General features: G+C 46.1%; 1 pseudogene; it reads right to left on the bottom strand.

The window, feature by feature from the left end:
• Positions 1 to 17,289: 17,289 nt before the first annotated feature.
• Positions 17,290 to 17,967, bottom strand: LOC102844311 (annotated as a pseudogene).
• Between the last annotated feature and the right edge of the window lie 349 nt (positions 17,968 to 18,316).

The following is an 18,316-nucleotide window of genomic DNA, read 5'->3' as shown; positions in this document are numbered from 1 at the left end:
AGAGAATGGAGGGAAAGATGAGGCTGGCGTTCCAGGTGAAGGCACACAGTGAACTCAAGGTCCCTGGTCTTCTCCCGGCCTTCTGCAGACTGCAGAGGAGCCCAAAAACTCTGCTAACAGCTGCTTGTGTCAGGTTGGGACCAGGCCAGGCCCCAGGGTGCTTCCTCTGGAGCCTTGGGGAGCGATCGTTCTGTGAGAACTTCTGCAAAGTCCCATGGGAAGCCAGCTTCTCGAGGCCTTCCCTGCCCAGTGCTGGGCATTAAGGACGGAAGGGGCAGAGAGGTCCCATGGGGAAGAGCAGCATGCAAGTCACAGAGATGCCACCAAAGCAGTGGATCCTGCCTGGTCCACTTCCCTCTATGTTACCGAGCCTCTTCCTCTCAACTACCTACCTCTATTTTGCAGATGGGGAAACTGAGGCACAGAAGGGTTAAGTGACTTGCTCGACAAAACACAGCTAGTTAGTGGTAAGTGTCTAGGCTTAACCTAACCACATTGTTCTCACAGCAACCTCGTGAACAACAGATCTGAACCCAGCCCTAACCATACTGTTGTGTACCGTTGAGTCAGGAACTGACTAATTACATAAGAGGAGATTGCCCATCTTTCTCCCGTGGAGCAGCAGGTGGATTTGAACTGGGTGCCTTCAGGATTGCAGCACAGCTCCTTACCACTAAGCCACCAGAGCTTCCCTCACCATATGGGCCTCCTAAATAAATCCTTCCCCAGGAGGTATGGCACTTTCTCAAAAAGTTGCAAATAGAGAAACCATTTGACCCAGGAATTCCACTACTGGGAATATACCCTAAAGAGACTAACTGACATCCAAGCAGATATATGCACACCCATGTTTATCAAGGCTTTGTTCACAATAGCAAGGAGTTGGAAACAACCCAAATGCCCATCAACAAACGAAGATAAAGAAGCTGTGGTATATTCACACAATGGAATACTATGCTGCATTGAAAAACAAGGAAAATGGGTGACCCTGGAGGACATTATGCTGAGTGAAGTATCTCAGTCACAAAAGGACAAATACTGCATGGTGCCACTGTTGTAAAACAGGACTGACCTTGGGGTTGGGGGGAGACTGAGAAAGATGGGTTCAATAATGTATACTACATTGAAACAGATGAGGGAGAAAACTGTTTAAAAGGGATATGTGATTAGGTATTTTTGTCATGACAGGAGTATAGAGCGAAGGCTACATGGTGGAGTGGACCTGGTGGAGGGTTTGTAAAACAATGAAAGAATTTTTCTTTTACTTTTCCAAGAGGGTAGTGTGAGGGAGAGTTGGGAGGGGAGAAATGTGCAACAATGAAAGAATGGAAATCCAAAGTCTCTGTAAATTTTCATTGAAATGAATAATAAATTAGAAAAAAAAAGTCCTTGCCCACATCCCTCGCTGTGATGGTGCTCCTAGGAGCCAGAGGCCACGAGAGGAGATGTATATTGTTATGATTTAACACCACCCTCCTGCACTAAAAAAAATATGCTTGGTCAGATGCAGTTATGACCTCATCATATGATTAAATCAATTGGTCCCAGGTAGAGCAGATTATCTTCCATAAGGTAATGTAATCAGCTGAGGTCATCCTGGCATAGGGCGGATCTCAAACCTTATCTCTTCTGAGTTACATAAAGCACAGATTAGACACAAGCCAGTGCAGGTAAAGATAACGACAGCAGCCAAGAAACGGGAAGACAAGTCAGGATTCGGACTTCTGGCCTTTAGAACTATGAGAAAAGAAATGTCTTTAAAGCCACTTGTGGCCTTGTGGTAAGATGCTGTGCTGCAATCCTGAAGGCACTCAGTTTGAATCCACCAGCTGCTCTGTGGGGAGAAGGATGAGCAATCTCCTCCCAAGCAATTAATGGCCTCTGAAAACCCACTGGAGGGCCTGCTATGGGTGGGCTCACAGTACTCAACAATAACAACAAGGAAATTAAGGCACACACCCTTGTAGCATTACTACACCCAAGGTCAGCTAGCAGATAGGACTGACTATCTTTTGAGTGGGGAGACTGAGTCTCTTCAGAATTTTACGGGCACAAAACAGGCTGCCCTGGGGAATGACTAAGAAACCAGAAGTAACTGGTTTGGGCTCTGCAAATATCTCAGACTCCTTGTCACCAGGCCAAGTGGGAGCTGTGGGGAAGGTCCTGGGAAGGAGGGCCTCTGAAGGAGGGCATGTGAAGGACCCTGGTCTTGCCCTCAAGGGTGCTGTCAGAAACTATAATGTCTCTCAGGACAGACACCCAGGCTTTACAGCTGGGAGTAGAATGCACCAGCTACAGTGTTAGACCCTCCTTACAAGTGAAGTGTATACACAGGGGATGCAATGAGGGTGTAACTGGATGTGAGCAGTCCGGCTGTCCCTCTTGGATTCTTGAGTATTCTCCCTCCTCATCTTCCACCAAAACCACAATCCCAGAAACTGGGCCTAAACCCAATACATTGGTCTCTTCCCACTTACAGACCTTCATCTCAGCAGCCTCTCTGGGAGGGAGCTGCAGACAGACAGACATAACTTGGTTAAGACTGTCAGAAGGAGAGACACCAAAACAACTGTCTATAAACATTTTTGTGGAATTATCAGAAAAGTATTCTTTTTATATTAAAAACACCCATGTACTTAGTTAGAACAACAAAAACATTTTTCGGAAGCTGAGCTTACACCCATCAATACCCCCACAGGGCTAAACGCCTATGCTAATTTAATGTTTCAACCTTCTCATTTACTCCAGTAAGAGCTGTCATTATTGCCCAATTATAGCGATGCTTCGAATTATGTGGTTTCAGCCGCACACGATGCAAGCATGCACTATTGTTTTCATTATGGCAGGTGCTTTAGTTGTCACCAATTTGATTAAGTTCTCTGCTTTTTAGCTATAACACTGTGGTAAATAATGTTTGTGAGCCTATATCAATAACTTTTTTTGTTAGTGAGGTAAGCTGGGGTTGCTGTGATGCTGAATCTTGTGCCATTGCAGTGTCAACTGCCATAACGGTTACCCATGGTGGGACAGTGTTTGGTGGAGCTCACAGTTTAAGACAAGTTTGGAAGCAAGAGTGGCATCCACTTCCTAAACAACATGCTTCTGGAAACTCTATGAACTTTGGATAAATGACGATGGTTATGGAAAGGCCATTTGTTCATAGGGTCGCTATGAGTTGTGCTCAGCCTTGAAGGCAATCAACAACAACAACAATGTAGAATTTATTTTTTTTTATTAATTTCAATGAACACTTACAGAGATTTTGGATTTCCATTCATTCATTGTTGCACTTTTGTCCCCGCCCACCCCACTCCCACCCCTATAGAATGCTTTTTACAAAACAGCTTAGGTGTATCAGAGGCAGTGAGATTGGCTCAGGCTAGAGCAGGGTTCTGAGCTGTTGTGTACAAGGTCACCATGAATTGTAGTCACATGTGACAGCAAGTACTCATAGGATCTGGAGGAAGAATGTCCCAGTTCCCCACCTACCCCAAAGATTTAGCCCCAGGCCCATGTTCTTGATAAGGCCTGTCTAAGTCCTAATAAGGGGACTAGATGACCAGATCCTGATGAGGCCTTGGGCCTGATCACATATTGGCAGGACTCCTGCCCCCAAATTCCTGAGCAAATTACCACTTCTAACTCTCCTTAACAACCTCTATAAAAAAAGTGTCTGCCCACAAACCATTCTGATCTCAGTGAGAGGTCACCTGGCGTCCCTTTCAGACCAGGTAATAACAGCCTATTTGTTTTTGGGACCAGCTTCTCTCTCAACTCTCTTTTCTATCTAACAGAATCTAAGAAACACTGCATGTAAGGCATAAAAAGCTTGTATCACATATTACTCTATGGTTAGAATGTTGTTGTTAAGCTGTTAAGTGCCATTGAGTCATAGTGACCTTATGAATGGAAGACCTGAACACTTGTATAACTTTCATCGTTTCTCCAAGTTCATAGAGTTTCCAGAGGCAAGCTATTTCAGAAGCAGATGCCACACCTGCTTCCAAGCTTGTTTTAATCGGGGAGCTCCACCAAACACTGTCCACCATGGGTAACCATTATCACATTTGACACATCAGTGTCAGAGTGTTTAACATCACAGCAACCATGAGTTACCTCTGTACAGCAAATGGACAGACCAGTGCTATACCACTTAGAAGCATGTTTGACCAAAAAGAATTAAAAGCAGGCCTGAGGGCCGCAGATTAAAAACACCCACCTTCATCTTGGTAGCATCACTTTCTGTCCACTAGGCCAAATGAGCTCTCTCTATATTGTTGTTGTTGTTAAGTGCTGACTTATAGTGACGACTCATAGTGATAATATTTTTATTCACTTACTACAGGTCTGAATGGTCTGATAAGGAAGAGGCCCAAGGAGGTGGGCATGACATCATGAGCTACAGTACTGGGTGACACCAACTCTCATGTCAGCACTGCTCTATCTCAGAACATCTATCCTAAAACTCTTGAAGCAAAGGGGCTAGAGTGTGCAGTTTAAGTGTGTGGAAATAATGAGGAGCTATTATCCCACTCCACAGAAAGTTCTGGAAAAGCACAGGCCAGAGGGCAATAGAGCTAATATCTATGAAAGGGAAGCATGTCTCTTTGGTAGCCTCCTCCTCCTGAGAGTTTAGCCTTTCAGACTAAGGGCCATAGGAGGCGGGCTGGTCTGTGGGGCTGGACATGGGCCCTGGAGCCCATTCACTGAAGAGAGAAGAGAGTTAGCTGACCTTCGCCAGCTTCTTCTTCCTACCTGGGTAGGGCCAGCTTCTCATGGAACCCACCTCCCTTCCTCCCTGCCCAGCTCTCTTCTTCCTCATCCCTCCCTCCATAAAAACAGATAATTAGAGATGTCAACTTGTCCAAGCCCTTTCTTTTACAGATGGGTAAACCGAGGCCCTGGGAGCTCTGGTGGTTTCTTGCTATTGTTTTATGTGCCTTAGGGTCAAGTATGACTCATAGTAACCTTGTGAACAACAGATCTGAACCCTGTCCCAATAGGTCTGGTGGCCTAGTGGCAAAGAATTGTGCTGTCAACCCAAAGACACACAGTTGGAATCCACCAGCTGCTCTGTGGGAGAAAGAGAGGCAATCTCCTCTAGGAGGTGCAATCAAACTGCTTCTAAACCCCCCCCCCTTGAGGGTCAACTATGGGTCAAGTTCTGACTCTACCTTACACAACAACAACAACAACCTGAGTCCCTGAGAGATCCAGGGCCATCACACCACCTGGGCTGGTAAGGAAAGTCACAAAGCCTCAGCCTACTGCCTCCTGGGGCTCTCCTGCTGGCTGCACTACTGGAGTGGTTGGAGGTTGGAGTGGGTATCCCAGCGGCTGGAGGCAGACGCTACTCTAGGACAAGCGTGGGTTGCAATGGGAATTTCTCTCTTCAGCTGCTCCCCAGATGAGAAGGGTCCATGAAAGAGGCTGGAAATGGGCCACCTGAGGACACTTTCAAGGGGTTGTTAAAGGAGGGTGGGGAGGGTCATGAGTTAAAAATAAAAACCTCAGCGAGCTCTGGTGGCCTAGTGGTAAGAAGCTGCACTTCAATCCCAGAGGTGAACGGTTTGAATCCACCAGATGCTCTGCTGGAGAAGGAGGGGCAATCTCCTCCTGTACCAGTCAGATCCGTTTGACGGTACACACACAAAAGACAAGAAAAATTTAAAAAAATTTAAAAACACACCTCAAAATTCATTGCTGTTGGGTGGGAACCGACCCATAGCTGACATTCCAGTGGGTTTTCAGAGGCAGTAAAATGCACAGAAGGAGCAGCTGGTGGATTTGAACCATCAGAGGTGTGACTGAGTTAGCAGCGGGACTTCGTAGGAGTTCCCTTTCCGCTCCACAGAGGAGTGAGATGGAAAGTGAAGAAAGGAAGCAAAATACCAAAGGCTGACTCCCTGGGCCCCTTCCCTCTCTCGGGGCTGTACAGAGACCCCAAGGGGTTCTTCCATTTCTGCCTCTGCCTCGCCGGCTCCACTTCCCAGTGCTCAGGTAAACTCCTTTCGTCCTCACACCGCCCTGCCGTAGACCCCAGCCCCGTCTCCCTTCTTTTCCTCCGCTTCCCATGCTTCCCACCGTCGGGGACACCCATCCAGATGGGAGTGCGTGAAGCGCCAATTTGGATACCAGATTGTAGTTGGAATGTACCCAAAACCTCCACCCTCCCCAGACCTCTGCTTACCCATATGAGAAGGGGGCCGGCGCTCCTTTGCGCGTTGTTGGTGGGGGTCCCTGCCCGGATTCCCTCCCCGCCACGAAGGCCCGTCCCCGTCTCACCTGGCTCCACTGCCCGGGGCCTCCGGGTCTCGCGACCCAGTCTCCTTCACGAGCACCGGCCGGAACACTGGCTCGCCAGGACCTGCCTCCTCCTTCCCCCTTTTTAAAGAGAAGTAACCTGACCCGACCACTACTCCTCTCAGATTAACCCTGTGCCGCCCGCCCTCCCGCAGCTCCGCCCGGACTCCGCCCACCATCCGCCCCTGGGGAGCCCCCGGGCGGGCATACAGCCCCCCATCGACGGCGGGCCCTGAGCGCTGGAGCCACTGCTCCTCCCGGAGGTCTGGGCTTCTGCGTGAACCGCCGCGCCCCCCCACCCGCCGCCTGGCCGCAGCCCCCAACCCCGCCCCCCACATCTGGTCCGCATCTGCCTCGGGGAGGGGCCCAGGGCCTCGCCCTTCCCTCGCGCCAGGGAGCCTCGCTCCTGCAGAAAAAGAAAGTGCACGTCCCTCTAAGCGGGTGGTAATGGTGGTGGAATGTCGCCCGGTCGAAACTGAACTTTCTAGTGTCTCGGACTCATCATTTTGACCTGACCCACTAAGGTAGGGTCACACACTCCTCCAGGCTGTGCTTCCAGGGACCGCGAGACCACGACCAGGGCGCACCCCCATCATCGGGTGTCTTTTGGGGGCAGTACTGCATGATGTTAGTATTAGTTTCCTATTGCTGCCAGAACACACTAACATCAGTTTTGAGGATGAAAACAACACAGACTTGTTCTTTTTAAATTCTCCTCGGAAGTCAGAGGTAGGCCTCTTTGGCTCAGATGCCCCTGCTTTAAACTCTCCACGACAATGTACTCCCTTTCGGGCTTCTAAATGCAGTTTAGCTTCTAAACATACTCACCATCTCATGAACTGACAAAAAACCCCAAATATATGTCTTGGAAAAAGTGCAGCCACAGTGCTCATTGGAGGTAAGGATGAAGAAGTTTCATCCCTCATACTCAGAACGCTCTATTCCTTTTTTTTTTTTTTTTTTTTTTTTTTGGAAAGGTGGAGGGTCAGCTAGAGAGGTAGACCCTCAGTGAGACAGACTGACACAGTGACTGCTGGAGCTGCAATGAGCTCACGTGTGTCAGAGATTGTGAGGATGGCACAGGATAGGGCAGGGTCCAGATCTGTTGTTTGTAGGGTCACTATGGGTTGTACTCATCCATTGACACCTCACAAGAACAGCAACAACAAAAGCAGTTTAGGATACCTGAGTGAGACAATTAGTGAAGGGCTGGGCTACTATTAACTGAGAGCTTGGCATTCAAACTCATGCACAGGTGCCTGCAAAGAAAGGCCAGGTGACCTGCTTTTGAAAAGTCACAATGAAAACCCGGTGGAGCACAGTTCTGCTCTGACACACATGGGTCACCATCACCACGAATCAGAACCATGCTGCTGGGAGCGGGCAAAGGCTGTCCACAATCCTAGACTCAGGCTTGAGTCCCTTCCATGCACAAAGCCAGCAGTGGCTAGTGGAGCTGCCACTCGAACCCTGACCGCTCTGTCTCCCCCTTAAACTTGTAAGGACCCTCATGATTACCTTGAGCCTACTCTAATAATCCAGGGTAATGTTCCACCAGTGGACAACTTCTACCCCTTTGCCACAGAGCGTACATTTGCAGGATTCGGGTGGGGTCCTCTTTAGACAGGCCATCTTGCTGCTTCTGTAATGCTTTCCAGAAGAGCGAGTTTAGGATTTTGGGAACATGCAATCTAGCTGGCTGGCTGTCCCTGCCTGTGTAGACCTGTGGGCCAGGCTAGTTGTCTTCTGACTGTGTTTTGTGATTTGACTTGCACTTGCTCTTCCTTTTAAAACTACATTGAGAGTTAGGGGGACAACAAGTAGCTTGCTGCAGTGATCTTAAAAACCAGGCCAAAGTTGATAGGACTGTTGGAATTGTTGTAGTTGTTGTTGTGTGCCGTGGTGTTGGAATCAACCCTGCAGTGAATTTTCAGGAAATCACATGGAGCAGATCTATCAGAATTGTTCTTTTTTACCTTTGAGTCAGAACTGACTCATCATAGCTCAACCTCTGAGTGAGTTTCCAGAAGCAGTTAATTGTACAGGCGGAGACTGCCCATCTTTCTCTCACTGAGTAGCTGGAGGATTTGAACCATGTGCCTTTAGCATTGAAGATCAGCTTCTTAATTCCACTGGAATTGTTGGTGTTGTGTTCGGTGCAGTCATCTGCAACTCGTAGTGAACCCCACCCTATCCTAAGCCAGTTTACTGTTTACAACACACCTACCCCCATTCACCCAGTTACTGTGTCAATCCACCTCACCTGGGGTCTTCCTGGCCTACACTGTCTTTCCATCCTTCCAAGCACAATGTTCTTCTCCAAGGACTGGTCCCTCCTGGCCGCATGCTGAAAGTACGTGAGGTAGAGCTTTAAAATCCTTGCCTCCAAGGAGCAATCTGGCTTCACCATCTCCAGCACAGACCTGTTTGTTTTCTTAATAGTGCATGGTATGTTCAGTACTCTTCTCCAGCACCACAACTCAAAGGCATTGATTCTTCTTTTATCATTCTTAGGCATTGTCCAGCTCTCTGATGCAAATAATTGCAAAGACCATGGCCTGATCAGGCACACATTAGTCTCTAGACTGACATCATTGCTCTTTAGTACTCTGGAGAGGAATTTGACAACAGATTTTCCTGATGCAACTTGTCATTTGACTTCCTGGCTGCTGGTGCCAAGAGTGTTGATAGTGGTACTAACTAAGCAAGCTAAAATTGTTAACAATCTCTAGCTCTTCTCCATCTATCATGAAGCTGCCAATTGGACCAGTGGTGAGAATTTTTGTTTCCTTCATGTTGAGCTTCAATCCAAATTGAAGGCTGCAGTTCTTGACCTTCTGCAGCAAATACCTCAGGTCCTCCTCAGTTTCGGCAAGCAAGGTTATGTCATCTGAATAATGCAGGTTATTGATGAGTCTTCCTCCAATCCTGATGTCATGTTCCTCCTCATAAAGTCTAGCCTCCCAAATGATTTGTTCCACATATAGATTGAAAAGTTATGGAGACAGGATGCAATCTTGATTCCCTCCTTTCCTGATTTTGACTCGTGTAACCTTTTCTTGCCCTGACCACTGCCTGCTGCTCTAAGTATAGATTTCTCAGGAGCACAATCAGGTGTTCTGGGATTCCCATTCTTCTCAGGGTTAGCCACAGTTTGTTGTGATCCACACAGTCAAATGCTTTTGTATAGTCAATAAAACACAGACATTCCTCTTGTACTCTATGCCTTCACCCAAGAGCCCATCTGATATTAGGAGGGAAGGAAAGGTGGACTGTGGAGCTAATGGTGGTGTCAGCCTCTGATCTCAGCTGACCACCTCCTCTAATTTCATGATGACAAGACAGTCACCACCCATATCAATCACCTAAGGCTGATGTCTGTGAGAGAGGGATCAGACTTGCCTCCTCCCACTAAACTTTTTACCAATCCTGGTACCAAACATGCTTCTCATGGAACTCTCCACTTTGCTGTTTGATTCAGTAATTCCTTGCGGTGACCACAGAACTTACAGTTAACACCCACAATTATGGGGCTTATTAGGGAAACTACATGTTCAGGCATGCTAGAGATGTAGCTCTGAGACCAGGACAGCTTCGCCAAGAGGCAGTTCTCTGGCCCTTATCCTCCCTGCCCATCCTCATGTCTGCTCAGCCCAGTGCTGAAACACTCTTTCAGCTCTACCCACAAGTGGCCAGAGGCAGCCCACTCTGCCAGTAAACCTCAGGCCAAAGGTGCTGACATTTCTCTGTCCGTAGCACAAGCAGCCCCCCACACACATCCTGTTACTGGTTTCACCACTGCCAATGAAAACAGCGCTCTCTCTCTCTCTCTTTCTCTCTCTCTCTCTGCCTCCTAGATCCTGGAGGTTCTGAGCACAGGGATCCCCAGGACACAGTCTTCTTGGTGGCTAAATTCTTAAATGCTAAATTTTGAAAGTGTCTTTCAGTCCTATCCACATACTGCCCTCCAGAAAGTTGGGTTATATGTCTTCTGGCTGCAGGACGCTCCTTCACTCAGAGCCCATGGTGGCAGAGGCCAGGATGTAGAGCGGAAGAAGGCCTCCTGGGATGGTTCCACCTCTCAACTGATTCATTTTAAGCCTAGCAGGTTAGCAAAACTGATAAATTCCTTCAGGGTTCCATACACTTTATTTGTATGGTCATACCCCCTGCCCCCTCAATATTCAGTGAACAATTGACACCTTTGAGCTGTGATGGTGGAGGAGAGTGCTGAACATCCCGTGGACTGACAAAAGAACAAACAGATCTGTCCTGGGAAAAGTATAGCCAGAGTCTTTTTTGGAGGCAAGGATGGTGAAGCTTCATCTTACATACTTTGGATTTTTGTTTTGTTTTTCTAGTTGTGCCAAGTCGGATCCGACTGGCAAAGGAATATTGCCTCTCCTTCTCCAGCGGAGCATATGGTGGATTTGAACCTCATACCTTCAGGATTTCAGGATTGCAGTGCCACTAGGCCACCAGAGCTCCTTCACATCTCACTTTGGACTTGTTCAAGGAGAGGCTAGTTCTTGGAAAGGGACAACATCATTCTTGGAAAGGTCAGTGGAAGAGAGGAAGACCCAGTGAGATGGACTGACAGCAATGGGCTCAAGTGTGACAGAGTTGATGAGGATGGCACAGGCTAGGACAGGGCTCAGGTCTGTTGATCACAGGGTGACTATGATTTGTATTCATCCTAATAACAACATCCTCCCCCAAGGCCACCGTGCACCTCATTGTGGTTCATACTTGTGAACCACAAGCACTTCATATTCTTAGTCCCCGACGGTGTAGTGTGTTAGGAGTTGAGGTGCTAACAGAAAGGTCAGAAGTTTGAATCTACCAGATGGGAGAAAGATGGATAGTCTCCTCACATCAAGACTTACCACTTCTGAAACCTGACAGAAACTCACCAGGAATTGGAATCAATCCCACGATGGTTTGGGGGGTTTTAGGTTTGTTTGTTTTTTAAACCCAGTTATTAGTTCCAAAGACTATGACTAGAAGTGCCATATTAAGAAGTTCTCTGTACTGCAGGGGGCAAAGTAAGGAAACTTTGAGTGAGGCCCAGAGGTTTATTTGGCTCCCCCAGAAGCCCCTTTTGCTCATTTACTGACTCTTGGTTGTGCCTGAAGGCAAGATGTCTGGTTAAGGTGCTCTCTGCACCCAGCCGGGAGCCCCATTCCTCCTCCAGGCTGCCTGCATGACCTCCCAGCCCATCAGGCCAAGTGTGCTTGAAGAGAGCGGAAAGGCGCCACCAGCTGAGGAGGCCTTCTTCCGCTCTGTGTCCAGGCCTGCGCCACCATGAGCTCAAAGAAGGGGAGCGTCCTGCTGCTAGAAGACACGTAACCCAACCTTCTGGAGGGCAGTGTGGGGATTACGACTGAAAGATACTTTCAGGAATTTAGCATAAGGAAACAACATTTATGTACAAGGCGTTTTACTTTAGTGCTATTTATAATGTTGTTTTTGTGTACCATCGAGTTGGAACCAACCCACAGCTGACCCTCCGGCAGGTTTTCAGAGGCTGTTAATCACACGGGAGGAGATGGTCCATCCTTCTCTCGTGGAGCAGCTGGTGGCCCTGAACCTCGTCTCTTCAGGACTGCATGCAGCTTCCTGACACTAGGGCACCAGAGCTCCTTATTTATAGCAGAGGGAAATAAGACACAGTACAAATGCGGTGCTGGAGAAGAGTGTTGAATATACCATGGACTGCTAGGAGAAAAAACAGGTTCATCCTGGAGAGGGTGAAGCCAGGCTGTTCCTTGGAGGCAAGGATTCTGAAGCTTTGTCTGACATACTTTGGACATGTTGCAAGGAGGGACCAGTCCTTGGAGAGAGACGTCGTGCTTGGGAGGGTGGAGGGACAGTGCAAGAGGGGAAGACCCTTGATGAGATGAATGATTCAGTGACAGGCGTCCTGAGGGTAGGTGTGTCAGAGACAGTGAGATTGGCACAGGATAGAGCAGGGTTTAGGGCTGTTGTATATAGGGTCACTATGAGTTGCAGGTAACTCTATGGCACATAACAACAACAACAACAACAATGTAAGATTGGTTAAATACATCATGACCCTTCCTGTGTGATGAACTATACAGCCATTCAGAACAAAGCATGTTTTGGGATCACTGAATGAAAATATGGGAAAATTTCTACTTATTTTCCATTGCAGAGCAGAGAAGGGCTATGTTAAGTTACTCTAACCTGAAATTAAGTTACTGTACCCTGAAATCTCAAAACAAGAGATTGAGAAATTTTTTAATTCTATTTTTCAAAAGAAGAAACAAGAAGATTCTACATTATAAAATCTACCACAAGCAGAGTAAAACACACACACACACACACACACACACACACACACACACACACATTTTAAATCAGGGAAATATTGCAGTTCATAACATAGATAAAGGGCTCTCTAAAATATGAACAAAATAAAACTCAATGTGCTGGGGAACCAGTTCTGATTTAGGACAACATCCCATCAGGTTTGCGAGGCTATAAATCTTTATGGAGGAGACTGCCAACCTTTAACCCACTGAGCAGATTGTGGATTCAAACTGCTGACCTTTCTGTTAGCAAAGCAACTCATAACACACCATTACCTGGTACTATGCAAATGAGGTGCTTGTGGCCCACAGGTGCCTAGCACCTTTGTAAGGGTGGGGGCCGTGCAAATGAAGAATATGAAACTCTTTAACAAGAAGGTTGATCAGTTTTGGTGACCTGTTAGGCTTAAAATGATCCATCCCAGATATGGACAGGGGACGACATGACCTCTGAGGAGACTATGTCTGTGGGGTCCCTGTGCTAAGAACCTCCTGGACCCAGAAAGAAGGCTGTTGACACTGGCAGTGGTGAGACACAGGATGTGTGTGTGTGTGTGTGTGTGTGTGTGTGTGTGTCTATGCTGCAGACAAAGAAAGGTGAGCACCTTTGGACTGAGGCTTACTGGAAGAGGGGACTGCCTCTGGTCACCTAGGGGCAAAGGTGAAACAGTGTTCCAAAACTGGGCTGAGCAGACGTGAGGCCAGACTAGTAGGCTAAGGGTCAGAGACCTACCTTTGGGCATGGCTGAGAAGAGGTTCTCCTGGTCTCAAAAATACATCCTGACTGTGTGTGAACCTGTGGTTTCCCTAATAAACCCCATAATTGTGTGAACTGTTGTGTGTAGTCAACAGAAAAGTAAACAGTGCGATGAGAAGAATGTTTGGTCCCAGGAGTGGTAAAAAGTTTGATGGGAGGAGAGAAGTCTGATCTCTCCCTCATAGATATGTGCCTTAGGTGATTGATACAAAAAGAGACTCTCTTGTCATCATGAAGTTAGAGGAGGTGGTCAGCTGAGATCAGAGGTTGATTATTAGCTCCATCAATCCACCTCTTCTACACTCCTAATAGTCCAATCAACCTGTGGCCTGGTTTTCAAGATCACTGTAGTAAATTAGAAAGGGGAAACAAAACTGCTACCTAGAGTTTCCCTAATTCTCTCTGCAGTTTCCAAAGGAAGAACAAATGCAAGTAAAGTAGTCCCACAACATCTGAGTTGCCACCAGGTATCCTTAAAATATAAAGAGCATCCACAAATAATTTTTATAAAGTCAACAATAACTAAATATGAGAGGGAGGGAATCAGCAAAGGGTGTGAGGAGACAGTTAATGGGGGGGGGGAAGGCTCAAAAGATTACTTAAAATATGTGAAACCGATGCCGAATAACAGTTACAAGAAGTACGAAAAGGTATTGCTCTTCAGAGATCAACAAAGATAAAACATTGAGTCATAGTCTGTGTTTACAAGGGCAAGAAGAGAATAGACACATTTGTGCCTTGCTGGGAAGTAAATTGATATAATCTTGAAAGAAGAAGTTGGACAGTAGTTATCACACGCATACTCCGATGTACTTTGATGCAATATTTCCACATCTAAAAATTTATCCTACAGAAACACAGTGAAGAGATAAATGTACCAGGCTTTCACTGCCTATATATTGTAGCTGCTAACTGCACTTGAAGAGACAATGTAAACGCATCGTTATTAGACAGAACAAAATAACATTTCAACCCAAAGAAAACAAAAATCCTTGTAACTAGGCCAATAAACAAGATCATGATAAAGAAAGATTGATGTTGACAAGCTTTTCCTTTCACTTGGATCTACAGTCCACACCTTCTGTAAGCAGAAGTCATGAAGTCAAATGAGGTATTGCAATGGGCAAATCTGCTACAAAGGACCTCTTTAGAGTACTAAAGAGCAAGAACGTAACTTTGAAGACTAAGGTGTGCCTGACCCAAGCCATAGTGTTTTTCAGTTGTTTCACATGCTTGTGAAAGTTGAATGATGAAGAGGAAGGACCAATGCCTTTGAGTGGTACTATTGGCAAAAAATACTGACTATACCATAGACTGTCAAAGGAATGACAACAACAGAAAATCTGTCTTGGAAGAAGATAGCCAGAGAGACCCCCTAAGAGCAAGGATGATGACATTTCTTCTCATATAGTTTGAGCATGAGGTCAGGAGAGGTCAATCCCTGGAAAAGGACATCTTGTTTGGTAAATTTCAGCAGCAAAGAAGACCCTCAATGAGGTGGATGGTGCAGTGGCTCTAACAATGGGTTTGAACACAGCAGATACTGTGAGCATTCTGTAGGACTGTCGTTGTACACAGACTGGGTCACTGAGGGTCAGAACCGAATCGATGGCACCACGCCACACAGCAAAAACAATACAAGGCTACACAACTGAAGACAAAACAAACCACACTGTTGTGCAGGCACTTCTGACTCATGACAGCTTCATGGAGCAGGGGAGCACCTTCGGGGCGGGGGCACGGGTTCAAGGCTGAAAATCATCGTGGAAGCAGGCTGCCTCGCTTTCCTCCTTGGGCAATTGGTGGATTCCACTCACTGACTTTTCATAATAAAAGTGCATCACTTAACCCATGGTGCCACCATGGCTTCTTGGATACCATTAAATCTACATAAGGATAAAACCCCGCAATACCCTTTATGGGAAATCTCCAAGAGATCTTATTAAGTAATAGAAGCCGATCGCTTTTATGAAACTCTGTCAAATAGCCTGCCAGCTGTAGGTGTAAAGGAAAAGCTGTATGAGCACATTAACTTACTCTTAAACATGCATATAGTGATTCCAAATGCACCCGCAAAATGGGAAATGTTAGCCAGAATCTGGGAGGGGAATTCTGGAAAACAGGGTAAAAAAGAGACTTTTTAATGTAACTGTTGATTTTATTAAATGTTGAGCTGTATAAAATAGATATTTAAAACATCAATAAATGAGACAAAAAGACCAAAAGATTAACACATTTTATGAGTCCTTTTAAATTTTTCTTTTTTAAATTTTATTTGACTGAAGGTTTACCATTCATATTGCATTTTCACTCAATCAGACATTTTGTTTCATAACATTAATTACAGTTTCCCTCAATCAGACGTTTTGTTTCATAACATTAATTACAATTGATTATCTAATCCTTTCTGTGTATTGTCTAATTGTGTACAATGATTCTATGAGCTGCTGTTAGGTGCTTTTCAGTCAGTTCTGACCCATAGGGACTATTGTTGTTGTTATAGGGCCCATTATTGTTGCTTTATACTGTGAAGTTAGAATGGGCCTGTATTTGACCCTCCAGTGGGTTTTCAGAGGCAGTTAATCACATAGGAGGAGACTGTCCATCTTTCTCCTGCGGAGCAGCTGATGGATTCAAACCTTGTGCCTTTGGGTTGGCAGCACAACTCCTCACCACTAGGCCACCAGATCTCCCATGGCGACCGTAGGTAAAAAGGAACACCATCCTGCACCATTCCCACGATCTCAGCTGTGCCGGAGCCCATCGCTGCTGCATTGTTGAGGGTCTTTGATGCCTGGAATTTGTTCTGAAATAATGAAAATAAGGTGGAGATGTAGCTGCTCAGTAAAACATGACTTTAAATGGGGAAAATTGGAACTAGCAAGTGTTTAGTATAAAGAATTGGCTAAATAAATTATGATCTTCTGGATGGAAAAGAAGATACCAAGTCACCATTTGAAAATTAATAAACGATATTTCAGAAGTTCTTAAAGCATTTTTTAACAGTAATTATGAAGTAAGAAAACCTTCCTAAGTATTTTATAAATCCCAGAAGCCACAAAGGGGAAGACTGATAAGTTTGACTAAATAAAAATAAAAATTTCTGCCTTTGAAGTTTGTCATAAGCAAACTCAAAAGGAAAACGTCACACAGGAGGAGAGATTAGCTTATCTTGACCCTGTTATGTACGGGGTAGTTGTTGAAACTAAGGGATGGGCATGTTGGGGTTTCCCATCGTGGTGGTATAGTGTGTTACACCCTGTAACATGTTAGATGAGAAGTCAGGAGTTCAAATCCACTAGCAGATCCTCAAGCAAAAGATGTGCTGTTGTCTCCTCTCCTTAAGATTAACATCCTGGGAAACTCAGTGAAAGGTTGTTGAGTGGGAATCCACTTCTGGGCAGCGGGTTTACCATTGAGTACGCTTGCAAATTTTCTTTCAGTAAAATTGTAAATACAGGATCCAAATATATACAAACTTCTGTATGGCAAAAGACAAGCAATAACTGGGAAAAGAATACTTACAACACATATAGCAGACAAAGGATTGATAGCAATAATATATTTTCAGTGTCCTGTTAGATGACTTAAAAAATCAAGACAACATAATTGAAAACTTGGCAAAGAATCAAATTGACAGAAGAGGAAATGAAACAGGCCAGTCGACACATGGAAACCTGTTCACCCTAACAGTAAGCCAGAAACTACAATTTTGAAACAATGAGCCATCAGTTTTGCCAGCGGTATTGGCAAAGGCGAACACTGATAGCATCTAGTGTTGGTTGGTTGGGGTGTGGGAAACCAACATTTTCTTTTCTTTTTTCCTCCAGTGCCTTCAGAACGAAATTGTTTCCAGAGTTTCTCAGGCTCTGCCCTGCAGCCCATAGCGCAAGCACATCAATAAAGGGATTTGTTTGCAAATGGGCAGATTCCCTTGCCTTGCATAAAGTATTTGCAAGCCTCCCCCCAACCCCCCACTCCATTCCCTGTTTGAATGCTTCAGCCAACTCATTCTCATTCTGATCTTCTACCCAGTACACACTTGGAATGATACACAGCATTCTGGACAAGACTTAATGATTGAGTCCTCAAACTGCTCGGTGCGCCTCCAACTGCCAGATGCAGGACCAGCAGTGTGTGATTACAGTTGGAGAGAAGCCCACATCTCCTCGAGGACCCCAATCCTCATGGGCCACCTCCACGCAGATGCTGCACACTGTCCTGACTTGCTTGCAGAGCAAAGGCCTTTTCCACCTCATGTTCAGATGTCAACATGCAGATCTTTTCATGCGATTTCTTCTGTTCTGGAATCTGCAGATCTCACATACACCCCGTGCCTGTACACACAGGCATCTATGACTTGGTATTCCCAGCGGTGGCATAAGGCCACAGAGGCTGCTCACTGGCATAGGAGCTGCAGGCATCTACATTCTCCAGGACACTCCCGACGGACTCCAGATAGGAGTGCAGCTTCGTCTCCAGGCTGCTCTGGGGTCGATGCAGACAGGTCAGAAGGAGGAAGAGGTCTGTGCAAAGCTGGGGCAGGAAGACGTGGGATGCAGCGCCTGATCTCATCATCTCATCTTCAATGAGCTCTGTAGGCACAAGAGCCCTTCATATAATCTTGTCTTCCTTTTTGCCAAGTCATGTGAGTGAGAACAGGCACTGCTTTCCTTCTCTACATACACAGTGAGTAAAATACCTTCAAGTGACCTATCTGCTTAGTCTTCATGGTGGTCGGGCTGAAGAGACATGGTCTTGAGGCCGCCACCGGCCATCGCTGCCCTGATAAACCCAACATTTTCATTCAGCCCTGGGAGACCTGTGAGCGGCTTTGATCTTTGGAGAAGGAGAAATGATAGTCCTGTTAGCAACTTAAATATGGATGCCCGGCTTACGCCACTGACTTCTCTGATCCAGACCA

Source organism: Elephantulus edwardii, unplaced genomic scaffold (genome assembly GCF_000299155.1).
Source record: "Elephantulus edwardii isolate Elephantulus edwardi_28Jun2011 unplaced genomic scaffold, EleEdw1.0 scaffold00041, whole genome shotgun sequence".
Lineage (NCBI taxonomy): Eukaryota > Metazoa > Chordata > Mammalia > Macroscelidea > Macroscelididae > Elephantulus > Elephantulus edwardii.
Note: the sequence above shows the minus strand (reverse complement) of the source record. Positions and strands in the feature narration are given on the sequence as shown.